The sequence below is a fragment of the Bos javanicus genome, chromosome 6 (assembly GCF_032452875.1).
Source record: "Bos javanicus breed banteng chromosome 6, ARS-OSU_banteng_1.0, whole genome shotgun sequence".
Taxonomy (NCBI): domain Eukaryota; kingdom Metazoa; phylum Chordata; class Mammalia; order Artiodactyla; family Bovidae; genus Bos; species Bos javanicus.
In genome coordinates this window covers 1,842,511-1,860,918 of record NC_083873.1, presented here as the reverse complement: position 1 = coordinate 1,860,918, position 18,408 = coordinate 1,842,511, and the positions used below count along the sequence as shown (strand labels likewise).

General features: G+C 37.5%; 2 long non-coding RNA genes and 1 pseudogene across 2 annotated transcripts in view; 2 read left to right on the top strand and 1 right to left on the bottom strand.

Annotated features, from left to right (window-relative positions):
* The window catches only part of LOC133249195 (uncharacterized), a 918,569-nt gene that overhangs the window by 89,141 nt on the left and 811,020 nt on the right, over positions 1-18,408 (bottom strand). The window lies entirely within an intron of this gene.
* LOC133250051 (uncharacterized) lies at positions 3,327-5,214 on the top strand. Its single transcript, XR_009737210.1, has 2 exons — positions 3,327-3,594; positions 5,025-5,214. It is a non-coding gene; the product is annotated as an uncharacterized LOC133250051 (long non-coding RNA).
* On the top strand, positions 6,289-10,055 carry LOC133250008 (basic immunoglobulin-like variable motif-containing protein; annotated as a pseudogene).

Sequence of the window (18,408 nt, the reverse complement as noted above, 5' to 3'; positions counted from 1 at the left end):
TATTTATATTGAAATGTTCAGGGGAAAACATAAACCACAGAGACAAAATGCAATGCTCCTGGCACTGGGGCATCAAATGTACTTTTTGAGCACAATTTTAATTTATTTTTTATACACGTTGTAAAAGAGAAAGTTTAGATGAGAAGACTTTATGTCTCCTATTTTTCTCTAAGTCAATCAGGATTCATCTCTGCTCTGCACTCAAACCTTTCTGCTCATTCCACCCTTAGTGAAGTCTGAGGACAGGCGAGGAAAGTCTCGTGGAGAGATGAGTTCATGAACTGTGCTTGTCCTTGTTTCCCTATGCGCTCCCACGTTGTTGTTCACTGAGCAGGAATATGTTTATTTGCAGGACTGTGGCATTCTCGTCTTAACGAGAGGTTAATTAACCCTCCCTTGGCTTAATACTCATTAATTTTATTTGCCAAGGCTTGCCCAAGCTAAGTTTCTCTGGAGCATTGATTTTTTAATCTGTAGACTGTAAAATGCCCTGTAATTAATGCAAAATTTTCTCTTAATGCAGATACGTGTTTTTCTGGTGAAAGAATCCAGGTCTTTATAAGACACACTGGGAATTCTGACCAACATTATTTGAAGAATCACTGCTTTAGAGTAAGCCAGAACATCTCCCTCTTGGCATTCTCTCTGTTAATAAAAACTTTATGGACTATGTGGCATTTCACAGTTATACCTTGTTTGGGGACATTTTGTATTGGAGAGCAAAAGATGTCATTATAGTAGGGGCTCATAACTCTATTTTTAAACTAATGAATCAGGCTATTATACCAGCAGTGAATTATTTAGTCCTAAACATCACTCGTCTTAGTCTTGTATGTATTACGTGTGCAAGTAAATTAGGTTCAAGGGAAAAAAAAAAAAAAACCATTAAAATCTGTTTTCACAGTTTCCTGATGATACCAGCTACAAGACTAGAATCATATAACATCCATTACCCCATCTATTTGGAAATGTGGTATTTTAAAATTTTCATGAAGAAATAAAAAGCATTCTAAGTCTACACCAGTGCAGACAATTACGGCCAAGAAATGACTTACTCCTTCATCACAAAGAATAGATTCACGTCATTTTTATCATTTCTTTTATTTATTTTTTTAGCCTTTGCCTGAATCAACCCCTGAGCCATATATTTGTCAAAAGGTTACTGGGTCTTCCTAGGTCTAAGTATTATTCTAGCATTTTTTGTTGCTGTTCATTTGCTAAGTCATGTCTAATTCTTTGTGAACCCATGGAATGTAGCACCCCAGATCCCTCTATCTTCCACAGCCTCCTAAGTAGATTCAAATTTATGTCCATTGAGTTGATTATGCTATCTAACCATTTCATCCTCTGTTGCCCCCTCTCCTCTTCAGGTCAGGTCAGTTCAGTCGCTCAGTTGTGTCCAACTCTTTGCAACCCCATGGACTGTAGCATGCCAGGCTTCCCTGTCCATCACCAACTCCTGGACCCTACTCAAACTCATAACCATTGAGTTGGTGATGCCATCCAACCATCGCATCCTCTGTCGTGCCCTTCTCCTCCTGCCTTCAATCTCCCCCAGCATCAGGGTCTTTTCAAATGAGTTACTTCTTTGCATCAGGTGGCCAAAGTATTGGCCTTTAGCATCAGTCCTTCCAATGAATATTCAGGACTGATTTCCTTAGGATGGGCTGATTGGATCTCCTTGTAATCCAAGGGACTCTCAAGAGTCTTCTCCAATACCACAGTTCAAAAGCATTGATTCTTTGGCACTAAGCTTTCTTTATAGAAAGCTATACACCCTTGTCCTCTTGCTTTCCATCTTTTCCAACATCAGTGTCTTTTCCAAAGAGTTGGCTTTTCACATCTGGTGGCCAAAATATTGGAGTTTCAGCTTGAGCATTGGTCCTTTCAAGGAATATTCAGCACTGATTTTTTCCTTCAGAATTGACTGGTTTGCTCTCCTTGCAGTCCAAGAAACTCTCAACAGTTTTCTCCAGCACCACAATTAAAAAGCATCAATTTTTTGATGTTCAGGTTTCTTTATGGTCCAATTCTCACATCTATACATGACTAATGGAAAAACCATAGCTTTGACTATACAGAACTTTGTCAGCAATGTGATGTCTGCTTTTTAATAATACACTGTCTACGTTTGTCACAGCTTTCCTTCCAAGGAGGAAGCACCTTTAAATTTCATGGCTACATTCATCATCTGCAGTGATTTTGGAGCCTCAGGCAAAAAAAAAAAAAAAATCTGTCACTGCTTCCAATTTTTCCCTTCTACTTGCCATGAAGTAATGGCACTGGATGCCACGTTCTTAGTTTTTTGAATGTTGAGTTTTAAGCCAGCTTTTTCACTCTCCTCTTCAACCCTCATTAAGAGGCTCTTTAGATCCTCTTCATTTTCTGCCATCAGGGTGGTATCATCTGTATATCTGAGGTTGTTGATATTTCTCTCAGCAATTTTGATTTCAGGTTGTGATTCATCCAGCTCAGCACTTTGCATGATGTACTCTGCTTATAAATTAAATAAGCAGTGTGACAATATACAGCCTTGATGTTCTCCTTTCCTAATTTTGAACCAGTCTGTTGTTCATGTAAGGCTCTAAATGTTGCTTCCTGACCCACATTCAGGTCTCTCAGGAGACAGGTAAGGTGGTCTGCTATTTCTATCTCTTGAAGAATATCCACAGTATGTTGTGATCCACACAGTTAAAGGGTTTAGCATAGTCAATGAAGTACAAACAGATGTTTTTCTTTGGCTTGTGGTTTCTCTGCCTTTTCTAATCCCAGCTTAGAAAGTCCTTAGTTCATGTACTGCTGAAACCTAGCTTGAAGGATTTTGAGCATTACCTTGCTCACATGTGAAATGAATGAATTTGTATGATAGTTTCTCTTTGGCATTGTCTTTCTCTGTGATTTAAATGAAAACTGACTTTTTCCAGTCCTATGGACACTGCTAAAATTTCCAAATTTGCTGGCATATTGAGTGCAGCACTTTAACAGCATCATCTTTTAGAATTTTAAATACCTCAGCTGGAACTTCATCACCTCCACTACCTTTGTTTGTAATAATGCTTCTGAAGGCCCATTTGACTTCACACTCCAGGATGTTCAGCTCTAGGTGAGTGGGCACACTAGTCATGGATATCCTGATCATTAAGACCTTTTGGTATAGTTTTTCTGTATATTCTTGCCACCTCTTCTTAATATCTTCTGCTTCTGTTAGGTCCTTATCATTTCTGTCCTTTATCTTTCTATTATTTTTCCATATTTCTTTTCATTGTTTGGTTAAGAAGGCCTCCTTATCTCTCCTTGCTATTCTCTGGAATTCTTCATTCAGTTGGGTTTATCTTTTCCTTCCTCCTTTGCCTTTCACTTCTCATTTCCTCAGCTATTTGTAAAGCCTCCTCAGACAACCAGTTGGTCTTCTTGCCATTCTTTTTCTTTAAGAAGTGAGAAATGGAACATTTTCTGACATGTCAGTAAACAAGGATGTTACAGTCACCAGCAATTGCAGCCACCATGGATGATGAGCTGGTGAGCTGTGAGAGAACTCAGGAAGGAAAGAATACCTGCCATCTAGCAGCCATCAGACTGCAGCCCCTTCCCATGGTGAGCTCTGAGGAAGTTCAGGATATGAAAACAGAATACTGGCCCTAGATGGCTGAGGTGCATATCAAAGGAATGATTTCAGTGAGCCCAGACTCTTGCCATACATAGAAAAATGCTAAATTTCTTAGCTTGGGTTATCTGATTTTCTTTAATTAGCAATAATATTTTGACATTCAGACTACCTGCCCTTCCTTGAAAAACTATTATCCTGACTCCTCCCCTCACTTCTTTGAAACAGTTTTCTCAGGGTTTGCTGAGATGCTGTCTGCCCCTATCCTGAAGTCCTACAAATTCCCATCGAATAAAACATAATGCTCAACTTTTAGGTTGTGAATATATATATATTTTTAATCGACAATAGTAATAGATGATAATGCTATTTAGGAAGAAGCAATACCACATAGTGGCTATTTACAAGTTGTAAATAGAAAGGAAAAGAAGAACTTAGTATTACATCCAGTTTTTTTTGCTTTGATAACTGGTGGATAGGAGTGACATTTAATTAAATGAATAATGTAGGAAGAAGAATATATTAAAGGGAAGGCATGGGCAGAAGCTCCTTAAAATATTTTCACTGACTAAAATGCCTATTTTATTGCACTGAAAACTGAGGTCTGAGCACATAGGAACAATCTGTAAGGTTTCTCTTGCCAATTCTTTAGAAAAACAGTGGCACGTGTGTCCACAGAAGGGTGTAATAGAGCTTCACATCAAACCATTGAAGGTGTTTAAAATGAGCCACCCCAAACTGCCAGTCTGCAAGTGAATTATTTTGAGCTGAAGAAAATGAAGGCCCAAGAGACTCGGGAAGAACTTTTTATTTTCCCCTTAACTACCTAAAGTAATTTAGATAAAGGACCTGGCTTAGAGAGAGAGCTATTACAAGAGATAAGTTTCATCTGCATGGCACATAAATATCTAACTAACGTCTCATCTCAACTTCCTGTGAATTTGCCCTCCTCCCCTTTGAAGTTCCTGGCTCCTACTCCACTCCTTAACTCAGGATTCATTAGCCTCAACTACTCAACTTGCCCTTGGGTCTTAAATCTCTGGAACCCCAGTATGCTTGTAGTTAAATTTATTTTTCTCCTGTTAATCTGTTTCACATCAATCTAATTAATAGACCAGCAAAAAGAACCTAAAAATTTAGAGGAAAAGTTTTCCTTGCCAAATTTGAGAAAGTTTATCTTTGTAGCAGAAATTATTCACAAACTGACATTCAAGATATTGCCAAGCTATACCCTTCTTTGAATATGATGTGATCTCAGGCTGTCAACTTCTCTATGATAACTACAGTGACTGTGTAACTGTGTCAATAAAAGGTCCAAGAAGCATTATAAGGATCTAATCTCCAATGGAGATTAGATATAGTAGTGAACCAGGAAGTGAGTGTTATTAGCTTCAACCATTTCCCACTTTGATTGTTTCAGGTTGTTATGAAACCACAACTGGGACCAACATGTTGGATCTGGTTTGTGCTGGTTGGTGGGAGCCAACTGTTGAAGCTTCAGGAATATGGTGGCTAGATTTTAATCACAGGCATTATTAAGGAGTTAATTTATATAAAGTCACAAATAAGTTATATTAAAACAGAAATAAACACTTAACTCATTATTCTTACATTTTTGCTGTTGTATTATTACCTAAGCTCTTGAGGTTATTAACGTCTACTATATCTGTATATTAGAAATACTATATAATAGTGTTTACTACTTTGCCACTTTTCTCAACTCTATATTTAATGAGGTCACATTGGTAGCTTGATCTCAGTCATGGTGAGAATATACCATTGAAATCAACAAATGCTACCAGTTAGGGTTTATTGTTTCTTTGATTGTTAGGTTTAAGATTGCAGAGAAAATATTAATGATGGAGATTAAATTTAAAAATGTGTTTTGTCTGTAGCCATTATAGTTTAAGTAAAATTTAAAACTTGAAGTTATATTCTTCCAGTATTTGAAGACTATTATTCAATTTACTAAAAAAATGATTCATCACTGAACATTGATGAATAGATGACTTTCTAACAGTTTTTTCTTACTGTCAAATAAAAGCATCACACAGAATTTTTGTCAGAACAACATTCATCTGTCAATTGCAGCCATAGGTTGGCTATGGATATAATATATCACAAAATTAATTAAAACATTCTATGATAATCAGCTGTATGGAATTTACAATAGAAGTGTTACATATTGTATTATTATTTGTAAATTGTGTTTACAAATCCTTCATAACAGTAAGTCTGTAATAAGTGTGTGTATGAGTATGCATGCAGATTTTTTGTTTGTTTGTTTTTGATGAGCATCTACTAAACACTTCTGTTTCAGAAATGGAACCAATGCCTTGACCACTTTCATGGTGTACAAGTAGCAACATTTGGAACTAACCATTGTACTCTAAAATAGCTGAATACATATTCACGGGATATTCCCAGCTCTGCAGTCAAAATTTTAAACTGATATATTAGAAGCAAATTAGATGGGTAATCAAAACTAAGAAAATAATATTACTCATATGAACATTTTATAAATTTTATTTATTCTCTTGTATTACATAAAGTTTTTGAAAGTCTAATTTACTTCTCAGATTAGAGGCTAAGAGGAGATATTTCTATCAGTATGGGGTTTTCAAATTTTGTACATTTTTACATATCATCTCATTGACCCCCATAAAATCTGTGAATAGACAAAAATGTATTATTATCATAAGACACAGCTGCGGATAGCTGATTGTGCAGGATCACTTGTATTCATGCACAGCAATCCTTCACCAGAGCTAAGAACAGAATTTAGGGCTTTTGGTGAACTTGCTATTAAAGACAGCTACAACTCACCACACAGATTCTCCTTTTCTACAAAACTACTGTGTGCTTGGAGCCTGTTTTCTCTCTCCCAGGTAAGAGAAAAGCAGAGGACTAAAGAGATAAGAACAATGTCATTGGAGAAAGAAGCCCTGCAAAAGATTTCAGAAAAAGAGTTTTTCTTCTTTGTGTTCTGAATCCTGAATGACAGGTTTAAGATTGCTTTTTGCTTAATTTATGTTGTGAATTTCTTCTTATGATTATCAATAAGTTCTCACATGAGTATGCAATCATAATAAGAGTCAAACTTCAGCAATTTCCTGACAAGTTAGAAAGCAATAAAATACTCCTAAGTGGTATATCAAAGAAGGTGATATTTTTAAACCAGAGGTGTGGTGATACCTATAAATCATCCAGGCATTCCTCTTGAGATTTCTATTCTCACTTGGAGAAGCTATTGGGACAATACACACAGAAAATGTCATCCAGAGGAAAAAAAGAGTAACTTTTGAGAAAATAAGATTCGGAAGTCTTAGGAAGCTTACGTAAATTGGAGAAGAGAATGTTATCTGTCTCAGTTCTTCTCACCCCATTATTCATGCTTTATCTACACTTCTAAAGGTTTGAAACTTAACACATAGTATTAAAAGTAAAATATAAATGGCTTATCATAGCTTCTTAAGAAATATCTTTATTTGAACGTGCAATCTAATTTCGGGTCTTGTTGTTCAGTCACTAAATCATGTCCGACTCTTTTCCTACCCCATGGAATGTAGCCTTCCAGGCTCTTCTGTCCATAGGGTTTCCCAGAAAAGAACACTGGAGTGAATTGCCATTTCCTTCTCTGGAGGATCTTCCTGAATCAGGGATAAAAATCACGTCTCCTGCATTGGCAGGCAGATTCTTTTTTTTTTTTTTGGCAGGCAGATTCTTTACCACTGAGCCGCCAAAGGAAGCCCATGACAAACGTTACGTACCTAATAATAGGAAATACCCTCAAAAAGAAAAGTATTTTTACATTTTTCAGGCTAAATGGATTAGTTATCTTTTGATACCAAAAAAGAAATCCTTTGATTTTATACAATCTGTTTCCAAGCTATGCTGCTGCTGCTGTTGCTAAGTCGCTTCAGTCGTGTCCAACTCTTTGCAACCCCATAGACTTACAGAAGTCTTTCAAGACAGAAAGTTCTTGTGAGCATGTAACAATAACATACTAAGAAAGTACAGAACACTTCAATCAATGCACTGCTGCTGCTGCTAAGTCACTTCAGTTGTGTCTGACTCTGTGTGACCCCATAGATGGCAGCCCACCAGGCTCCCCTGTCCCTGGGGTTCTCCAGGCAAGAACACTGGAGTGGATTGCCATTTCCTTCTCCAATGCATGAAAGTGAAAAGTGAAAGTGAAGTCACTCAGTTGTGTCCGACTCTTAGCGATCCCATGGACTGCAGCCCACCAGGCTCCTCCATCCACAGAATTTTCCAGGCAAGAGTACTGGAGTGGGGTGCCATTGCCTTCTGTTCCAAGCTATAGGTTTATGAAATATCAGAGTTTTCTTAATCTTTTTGTATCTGCTATAGAAACTTTGCAGTTCTTATTTATATGTTAAAAACAAAACAAAACAAAACAAAAAACAAACCAAAAAAAAACACCTCTTCCTTGGGATTTCTCTGCCATGTATTTCCAGTCAATATATAGATTGTTTCTATCATTAGTTGAAAAAATAATAATTGCTATATGCCAAGTATGATGATATACAATTTTTCACTAACTCATTTACTCTCATGAAACATCTTCAGATTACAAGCTGCTGTGTGCTTTCAGATAGGGAAGCTTGAGATGTTTAAAAGTTAAATGTCTCACCCAGGGAGTAGTTGTGAGTGCTGGAGTTAGTGCACCTGTTAGTGCTGGAGATCTATCTGATTTTAAGTTTCCTTCTTAGAAATTCCACTCGTTTGCATTGGGAAGGAGAGACAATCTATACAGAGTTTATTTATTTATTTATTTATTTATTTATTTATTTCCAGTTCAGTCGTGTCGACTCTTTGTAACTTCATGGACTTCAGCAAGCCAGGCTTCCCTTTCACCAACTACCGAAGCTTGCTCAAAGTCATGTTCATTGAGTGGTGATGCCATCCAACCATCTCCTCCTCTGTCATCCCCTGCTGCTCCTGCCTTCAATCCTTCCCAGCATCAGGGTCTTTTCTAATGAATCAGTTCTTCACATAATGTGGCCAAAGTATTGGAGTTTCAGCTTCAGCATCAGTCTTTCCAGTGAATATTTAGGACTTATTTCCTTTAGGATTGACTGATTTGATCTCCTTTGCAGTCCAAGGGACTCTTGAGAGTCTTCTCCAGCACCACAGTTCAAAAGCATCAATCCTTCAGTGCTCAGCTTTTTTTTTTTTTTTAAATAATCAATGAAAATACTTAGCCAATAAAAGGGATGAAATTGGATCATTTGTAGTGATGTGGATGAACCTAGAGTCTGTCATACAGAGTGAAGTAAGTCAGAAAGAGAAAAACAAATATCATATACTAACACATATATGGAACCTAGAAAAATGTTACAGAAGACCTATTTGCAGAGCAGTACTAGGGACATAGACAAAGAGAATGGACTTGTGGCCACAGGAGGGGAAGGGAAGAGTGGGACACATTGAGAGAGTGACACTGACAGATGTACACTACCATGTGTGAAATACAGAGCTAGAGGGAAGCTGCTGTACAGCACAGGGAGCTCAGCTTGGGGCTGGGGTGGGATGGGGCAGTGGGACAGAAATCCAAGAGAAAGGGGACATATGTATACGCACAGCTGATTCACTTTGTTGTACAACAGAAACCAACACAGCATTGTAAAGAAACTACACTCCACTTAAGGTGAATAAAGCATTCAGAGACCCTTCTCTCACCACCAGAAGTAGAATATTGGTTCTTAATTGGAGAATCAAGTAGGAAACATACTGCTATCCACTGTAAAACATGGGCAGATCTAAACACTCAAAATCCAGAATATCTAGAATATCTAGATATCCAGCACTTAGAAAGGGGACTGCAGTGTTGAAAGACAAAAAAGGTTGGGGGAAATTTGCATTGCATCATAGCATTCCAGAGACTCAGATGGCAAAGATTTGGCCTTTGGGATTTTCCATTTGGAGCCATCAGAAAAGAATCACAGCCTCCAACACATGCCCAGGGAACAGTCAAATCAGAGAATGAGGACAATAAGTAGCAGCACAGGTTTCTGGGCCAGTCTTTCAGGGCTAGATTCCACTAGGACTCAACAAGGAGAAAGAAATCCAGTATCCACGAAAGGAGGAACAGTGGCTACCATGGTTACAGTGATTATGATGGGAATGGCTGACCACGCTGGGCACCTATGACAGATGTTACACAGAGAGCTGGTCTACAGTACTGAGTTAAGACAGTCCAAGATTTTCACTCATTGTTAAATAGGAACAGATCTTGTGGGACAAAACATAACCTTATTGTTCCTCCAGTAAATAAGTTTGTATGTAATTAGGATGGGTGATTTCAGACATATAAACAGATAAGAACAGATTTATTTTAAGACCATATAAACATCCTAAACAGTTTCACAAAGTCCAATAAAATTGCATATAAACAAATCAAACACAATTTCACTCAATAGCATCACAATTTGAAATACTTAAGCATGAAGTGATTACTTATGCCTCGACCCCCAGATATTTGTTTCAGTTTTTTCCCCTAAGTTCAAAATGTAAGTTATTTTTTTATTTAAAATTTTTGTTTTTTTAATTGGGACTGTTGACTTCTCCTTTTTTTCTCATGGTTAAAGCTCATTTAAAACAATTTAATAAGTCTAGAAATTATTTTATTTGTAGCAGTATCTTGCCTACCTCATTTTTTTTTGTTGTTGTTGTTTCCTGATCAACTTTCTCAGGAAGGCAGTGTCCAGAAACCGATCTTTTCTTTTGGTGTAAATGGGTGACTTAGTGCCTGGAAGGCTGCAGTCCATGGGGTCGCTGAGGGTCGGACACAACTGAGTGACTTCACTTTCACTTTTCACTTTCATGCATTGGAGAAGGAAAAGGCAACCCACTCCAGTGTTCTTGCCTGGAGAATCCCAGGGACGGGGGAGCCTGGTGGGCTGCCATCTATGGGGTCACACAGAGTCGGACACAACTGAAGTGACTTAGCAGCAGCAGCAGTGCATTGATTCAAGTGTTCTGGACTTTCTTAGTATGTTATTGTTACATACTCACAAGAACTTTCTGTCTTGAAAGACTTCTGTAAGTCTACAATAAACCTGTTCTAGGGTAGAGGAATGAACAAGTGGACTTCCCTGGTAATTCAGCAGTAAAGAGCCCAACTGCTAGGGCAGGAGATGTGGTGTGATCCCAGTGTTGGGAAGATCCCATGGAGAAGGAAATGGCAACCCACTCCAATATTCTTGACTGAAAAATTCCATGGACAGAGGAGCCTGGTGAACTGCAGTCCATTGGGGTCACAAAGAGTTGGACACAACTACGACTGAGTGACTAACACATGAATGAATATTAGGAAACATTTTAAAACTGTTTCAACTGCCATGTATTCTCAGATTAAAAAGTAAAGAATCTGCCCATAATGCAGGAGACAGAGGAGACATAGGTTTGATCCCTGGGTCAGGAAGATTCCCCTGGAGGGGGAAAATGACAACCCACTTCAGTATTCTTGCCTGAAAAATCCCATGGACAGAGGAGCCTGGTGGGCTACAGTCCAAAGGGTTGCACAGAGTTGGACAAGACTAAGTGACCAAGAGCTGCACATAGAGGTGGCGAAAGGGTACAAACTTTCAACCATCAGTGAATAAGTCTGAAAATCTGATGTGATGACTAGTTGAGAACACTGTCTAGTGTAATCAAAATTTGCTAAGACAGGAGAAAGTAAATGTTCCCAGCAATAAATAAATAAGTAAAACATGTGAGGTGATAGATATGTTAGTTAACCCAACAGGAAGCTTTTCACAACATAAATCATCATGATATACACTTTAAATATCTTATAATTTTTGTATCATTTATAATGCAGTCTGAAATTTGTAAAAGGCAGAAGAACTAGAACAAAAAAGTCATAATTATCACTATAAATTGTTTATATACCTCATGTTAAAAAGAATGATATGAACACAACTTTAGTTCATTACTCAGAGACACCTTGAACTGGCTACATTACAAAATTAAGAACATGTCATAAATATGATTCAAACTAGTTAGAAGGATAGGTAGTTATACTCTAATTTTGCTGCTGCTGCTGCTGCTAAGTCACTTTAGTCATGTCCGACTCTGTGCGACCCCATAGAGGGCAGTCCACCAGGCTCTCCTGTCCATAGGATTCTCCAGGCAAGAACACTGGAGTGGGTTGTCATTTCCTTTTCCAATGCATGAAAGTGAAAAGTGAAAGTGAAGTCGCTCAGTCATGTCTGATTCTTAGTGAACCCATGGACTGCAGCCCACCAGGCTCCTCTGTCCATGGGATCCTCTAGGCAAGAGTACTGGAGTGGGGTGCCATTGCCTTCTCCAACTCTAATTTTGAGGCATAAACAAAACAGGAAAACTGCTGCCATGTTGCACTAAATCTAAAATATCGAGAAAACATTTGAAATGTTGTATTAATGCAATGCTACAATGAGTTCATTTCCTTTTTCTTCAGTAGTACATAGGTAATTATTGTTTTGCAACAGCCTGAATAAATGTCAAAGAGTGAGTCATCTTCAGGACGATGTTTATTATGGAACTACTCCGCATAACATTTTGCACTTTAAGAGTGAGTTTCCTGAACTATAAACTTTCAGATGTTCAAGCTGGTTTTAGAAAAGGCAGAGGAACCAGAGATCAAATTGCCAACATCCACTGGATCATGGAAAAAGCAACAGAATTCCATAAAACCATCTATTTCTGTTTTATTGACTATGCCAAAGCTTTGACTGTGTGGGTCACAATAAACTGTGGGAAATTCTGAAATAGATGGGAATATAGGACCATCTGACCTCTTGAGAAACCTGTATGCAGGTCAGGAAGCAACAGTTAGAACTGGACATGGAACAACGGACTGGTTCCAAATAGGAAAAGGAGTATGTCAAGGCTGTATATTATCACGCTGCTTATTTAACTTCTATGCGGAGTACATCATGAGAAACGCTGGGCTGGATGAAGCACAAGCAGGAATCAAGATTGCCGGGAGAAATATCAATAACCTCAGATATGCAGATGACACCACCCTTATGGCAGAAAGTGAAGAACTAAAGAGCCTCTTGATGAAAGTGAAAGAGGAGAGTGAAAAAGTTGGCTTAAAGCTCAACATTCAGAAAACTAAGATCATGGCATTTGGTCCCATCACTTCATGGCAAATAGATGGGGAAACAGTGGCTGACTTTAGTTTTCTGGGCTCCAAAATTACTGCAGATGGTGATTGCAGCCATGAAATTAAAAGACACTTACTCCTTGGAAGGAAAGTTATGACCAGCCTAGACAGCATATTAAAAAGCCAAATCATTACTTTGCCACCAAAGGTTCGTCTAGTCAAGGCTATGGTTTTTCCAGTGGTCATGTATGGATGTGAGAGTTGGACTGTGAAGAAAGCTGAGCGCCGAAGAATTGATGCTTTTGAACTGTGGTGTTGGAGAAGACACTTGAGAGTCCCTTGGACTGCAAGGAGATCCAACCAGTCCATCCTAAAGGAGATCAGTCTTGGGTGTTCTTTGAAAGGACTGATGCTAAAGGGGAAACTCCAGTACTTTGGCCACCTGATGGGAAGAGCTGACTCATTTGAAAAGATCCTGATGCTGGGAAAGATTGAGGGCAGGAGGAGAAGGGGACGACAGAGGATGAGATGGCTGGATGGCATCACGGACTCAATGGACATGGGTTTGGGTAGACTCTGGGAGTTGGTGATGGACAGGGAGGCCTGGTGTGCTGTGGTTCACAGTGTCAGAAGGAGTCGGATAGAACTGAGTGACTGAACTGAACTGAAATGAGTTTCTGAAAATTCTACAAAACCAAATCGAGTCTTGTTTCTTTGATTCAAGTTTTGACCGACAAATAGCAAAGTGAAGACTTAAAGCCAATAATTTTCCTGCCTATAGAAATAGGATGAAATTTCCTATACTTTCTCTTTCATTAAGTCATTAGCTCTTTAACTGACAATGAATCTGTGTATCTTAAGTATCTGGACATCTTGGTGTCTCCAATAATCTTGAAAATATTTAGTGTGAATATATACCTTAAACTGCATACTATGTGAAAAGTCCAGCTGACAGTAAGTCTTGTTTTTCCTCTGTTAGCAAAAGGCCATTGTAGAGATGATTTTTCTGTTGTGCTTTTCAAAATCAAGCCAGGATATTTTAACAAGTGATGTGTATAGCTTATAACTATAAATAAATGTTTATTATATAAAAAGTACATATAAAAATATATAGTTAAGAATTAATATGGACAAATTTCTGATCTAGCTATGCCTATTTATCTACACATAAGATGAAGGACAGCAAAGCCAGACAAGCAGTAGATCAGGATAAGTAAAACTATAGTATTGCATCATTAATTAATATTATTATTTATTAATAACTTAATACTTTCCATGGGCCCTGTCCTGTGTTAATCATCTTGCAAGTCCCTTGGACTGCAAGAAGATAAAACCAGTTAATTGTAAAGGAAATCAGTCCTGAATATTCATTGGAAGGACTGATGTTGAAGCTGAAACTCCAATACTTTGGCCGCCTGATGTGAAGAGCTGACTCATTAGAAAAGACCCGGATACTGGGAAAGATAGAAGGCAGGAGGAGAAGCGGATGATGGAGGATGGGATGGTTGTATAGCATCACTAACTCAATGGACATGAGTTTGAACAAGCTCTGGGAGTGGGTGATGGACAGGGAAGCCTGGGGTGATGCAATCCATGGGGTCACAAAGAGTCAGACACCACTGAGTGACTGAACTGAACTGAATCATTTAACATATTTTTATTTTATTTTATCTTCACAAAAAAGTTATGAGATTGATTCATCCCCTTTTTTAAATGAGGAAATTAAGATTTATTTATTTATTTATTTTTAAAATTTTATTTTATTTTTAAACTTTATATAATTGTATTAGTTTTGCCAAATATCAAAATGAATCCGCCACAGGTATACATGTGTTCCCCATCCTGAACCCTCCTCCCTCCCCATACCATCCCTCTGGGTCGTCCCAGTGCACTAGCCCCAAGCATCCAGTATCGTGCATCGAACCTGGACTGGCAACTCGTTTCTTACATGATATTTTACATGTTTCAATGTCATTCTCCCAAATCTTCCCACCCTCTCCCTCTCCCACAGAGTCCATAAGACTGTTCTATACATCAGTGTCTCTTTTGCTGTCTCGTACACAGGGTTATTGTTACCATCTTTCTAAATTCCATATATATGCGTTAGTATACTGTATTTATGTTTTTCCTTCTGGCTTACTTCACTCCGTATAATAGGATCCAGTTTCATCCACCTCATTAGAACTGATTCAAATGTATTCTTTTTAATGGCTGAGTAATACTCCATTGTGTATATGTACCACTGCTTTCTTATCCATTCATCTGCTGATGGACATCTAGGTTGCTTCCATGTCCTGGCTATTATAAACAGTGCTGTGATGAACATTGGGGTACACGTGTCTCTTTCCCTTCTGGTTTCCTCAGTGTGTATGCCCAGCAGTGGGATTGCTAGATCATAAGGCAGTTCTATTTCCAGTTTTTTAAGGAGTCTCCACACTGTTCTCCATAGTGGCTGTACTAGTTTGCATTCCCACCAACAGTGTAAGAGGGTTCCCTTTTCTCCACACCCTCTCCAGCACTTATTATTTGTAGACTTTTGGATCGCAGCCATTCTGACTGGTGTGAAATGGTACCTCATAGTGGTTTTGATTTGCATTTCTCTGATAATGAGTGATGTTGAGCATCTTTTCATGTGTTTGTTAGCCATCTGTATGTCTTCTTTGGAGAAATGTCTATTTAGTTCTTTGGCCCACTTTTTGATTGGGTCGTTTATTTTTCTGGAGTTGAGCTGTAGGAGTTGCTTGTATATTTTTGAGATTAGTTGTTTGTCAGTTGCTTCATTTGCTATTATTTTCTCCCATTCTGAAGGCTGTCTTTTCACCTTGCTAATAGTTTCCTTTGATGTGCAGAAGCTTTTAAGGTTAATTAGGTCCCATTTGTTTATTTTTGATTTTATTTCCAATATTCTGGGAGGTGGGTCATAGAGGATCCTGCTGTGATGTATGTCAGAGAGTGTTTTGCCTATGTTCTCCTCTAGGAGTTTTATAGTTTCTGGTCTTATGTTTAGATCTTTAATCCATTTTGAGTTTATTTTTGTATATGGTGTTAGAAAGTGTTCTGGTTTCATTCTTTTACAAGTGTTTGACCAGATTTCCCAGCACCACTTGTTAAAGAGATTGTCTTTAATCCATTGTATATTCTTGCCTCCTTTGTCAAAGATAAGGTGTCCATATGTGTGTGGATTTATCTCTGGGCTTTCTATTTTGTTCCATTGATCTATATTTCTGTCTTTGTGCCAGTACCATACTGTCTTGATAACTGTAGCTTTGTAGTAGAGCCTGAAGTCAGGTAGGTTGATTCCTCCAGTTCCATTCTTCTTTCTCAAGATCGCTTTGGCTATTTGAGGTTTTTTGTATTTCCATACAAATTGTGAAGTTATTTGTTCTAGCTCTGTGAAGAATATTGTTGGTAGCTTGATAGGGATTGCGTTGAATCTATAAATTGCTTTGGGTAGTATACTCATTTTCACTATATTGATTCTTCCAATCCATGAACATGGTATATTTCTCCATCTATTAGTGTCCTCTTTGATTTCTTTCACCAGTGTTTTATAGTTTTCTATATATAGGTCTTTAGTTTCTTTAGGTAGATATATTCCAAAGTATTTTATTCTTTCCGTTGCAATGGTGAATGGAATTGTTTCCTTAATTTCTCTTTCTGTTTTCTCATTATTAGTGTATAGGAATGCAAGGGATTTCTGTGTGTTGATTTTATATCCTGCAACTTTACTATAGTCATTGATTATTTCTGGTAATTTTCTGGTGGAATCTTTAGGGTTTTCTATGTAGAGGATCATGTCATCTGCTGAGGAAATTAAGATTTAAAGAGGTAGTTGTTTGCCAAAATGGTGCCACAGCTAGAGTGAAACACATGTCTGTCCAGTCTCTAGACCATATCTAATTCCACTCCTCCACACTGCTTTTTGAAATAGACTTTAAGTGACAGACATGAGAATAATAAATGAGCAGTGCTGGGGCCAACTTTAACAAGAATGACTAAAACTCTGCTCAGTAAACTATTTCTTCTCGAATAGCCTCTGGATTTGAGAAATTTCCTGTAGCTGCGATAGACTTGAGTTTTTTTCTACTTTTTATTGATATAGTTGATGTACAATATTATAAGTTTCAGTTATACAATATACTGATTCACAATTTTTAAAGGTTACATTCCATTTAAAGTTACTATAAAATATTTGTTATATTTCCTGTCCTTTACATTGTTACATCCTTGTAGTTTATTTTATGCATAATTATTTGTACCTCTTGACCCTCTATCCCAATGTTGTAGCTCCCCCATCCCTCCCCTCAATGGCAACACCGGTTTATTATCTAAATCTGTGAGTCTGGTTTTGTTTTGTTATAGTCATTCATTTGTTTTATTTTTTAGATTCTACATATACGATATCACACAGTATTTGTTTTCCACTGTCTGATTTATTTCACTTAAAATGATATGCTCCTACTTCATCCATGTTGTTGCAAATGGCAAAATTTCATTCTTTTTATGACCAAATAGTATTATGTAGTGTGCATGTGTATATATGTAAGTGTGCACACAATAATAAATACACACAAAAAAGTAAAAGGAATCATTTACAAAAACATTTACAAAAGTTAATGTTGAAGACAGAATTTTTTTAAAGCACTCTTTTTAATAGCTTTTATCACACAGTTAAAGTATTTTGAAAAGCAAAAGAACTTCTATGTCTTATAAAGATATGAGTATTCACCAGGACCTCACAAAGAAAAGTGTCAATTAATGCAAAGTTCAAACTGAATTAAACTTAGAAAAAAGTTCACTTAGAAATAAAGTGTCTAGATAATTTTAATGAAACACACTAAACCACGTTATAACTTTCATAGCATAATTTTATGGATATACATTTATTTTATTTTTATAGGAAAAAAGTTACTGAACCCTGTGTTAAACGCACTTTCAGTTACATCTTTTCTAGGCAAAACCTAAATCAACAATCTTCCAACTTAAGAGCCAAGGGGATTTTGCTTCCCAAGGGCATTTAGCAAAGTCTAAGAAGATGTGGTGCATATATACAATGGAATATTACTCAGCCATGAGAAAGAACAAAATTGTGCCATTTTCAGAGACATGAATGGACCTAGAAACTATCATGCAGGGTGAAGTAAGTCAGAATGAGAAAAATATTTGTATTAGCATATATATAAGGAATCTAGAAAAATGGTTCAGATGAACCTATTTGCAAAGCAGAGGATGAATTGGGAATAGTGTATCTATTGTATACACTACTGTGCAAAAAGCAGCTCTGATTTCAAGTGTAGAGATGGAATTTAGGAATCAGTAACTGGTTATTTTCCTCAGGTCACACTCCATTCCCCTCCCTCAGGTTATATTCTGAGAAATACCAAACTGAGTATGCAGTTACTTAAATCAAAGCAAAGTCAGTGTCACTGACTTATAAGTGTCACTGACATAACTTATAAGAATGATGGCCTAAGAAGAATTGCCATTTCATGCAGCTAAAAGTTGTACTTGAATTTTTTGACTTACATGCATAAACAGAGCTTTGAAGGATCCCTTGGGAACTGGTTTAAATCTTGAACTCTAACCCAGACCCACAGATCCATAATCTGCATTTTCATAAGATCCCTGGCTTTTTATGAAACTTTAACTATAATTCTCTGTGTGTAGCACTTAGATATACTATCTA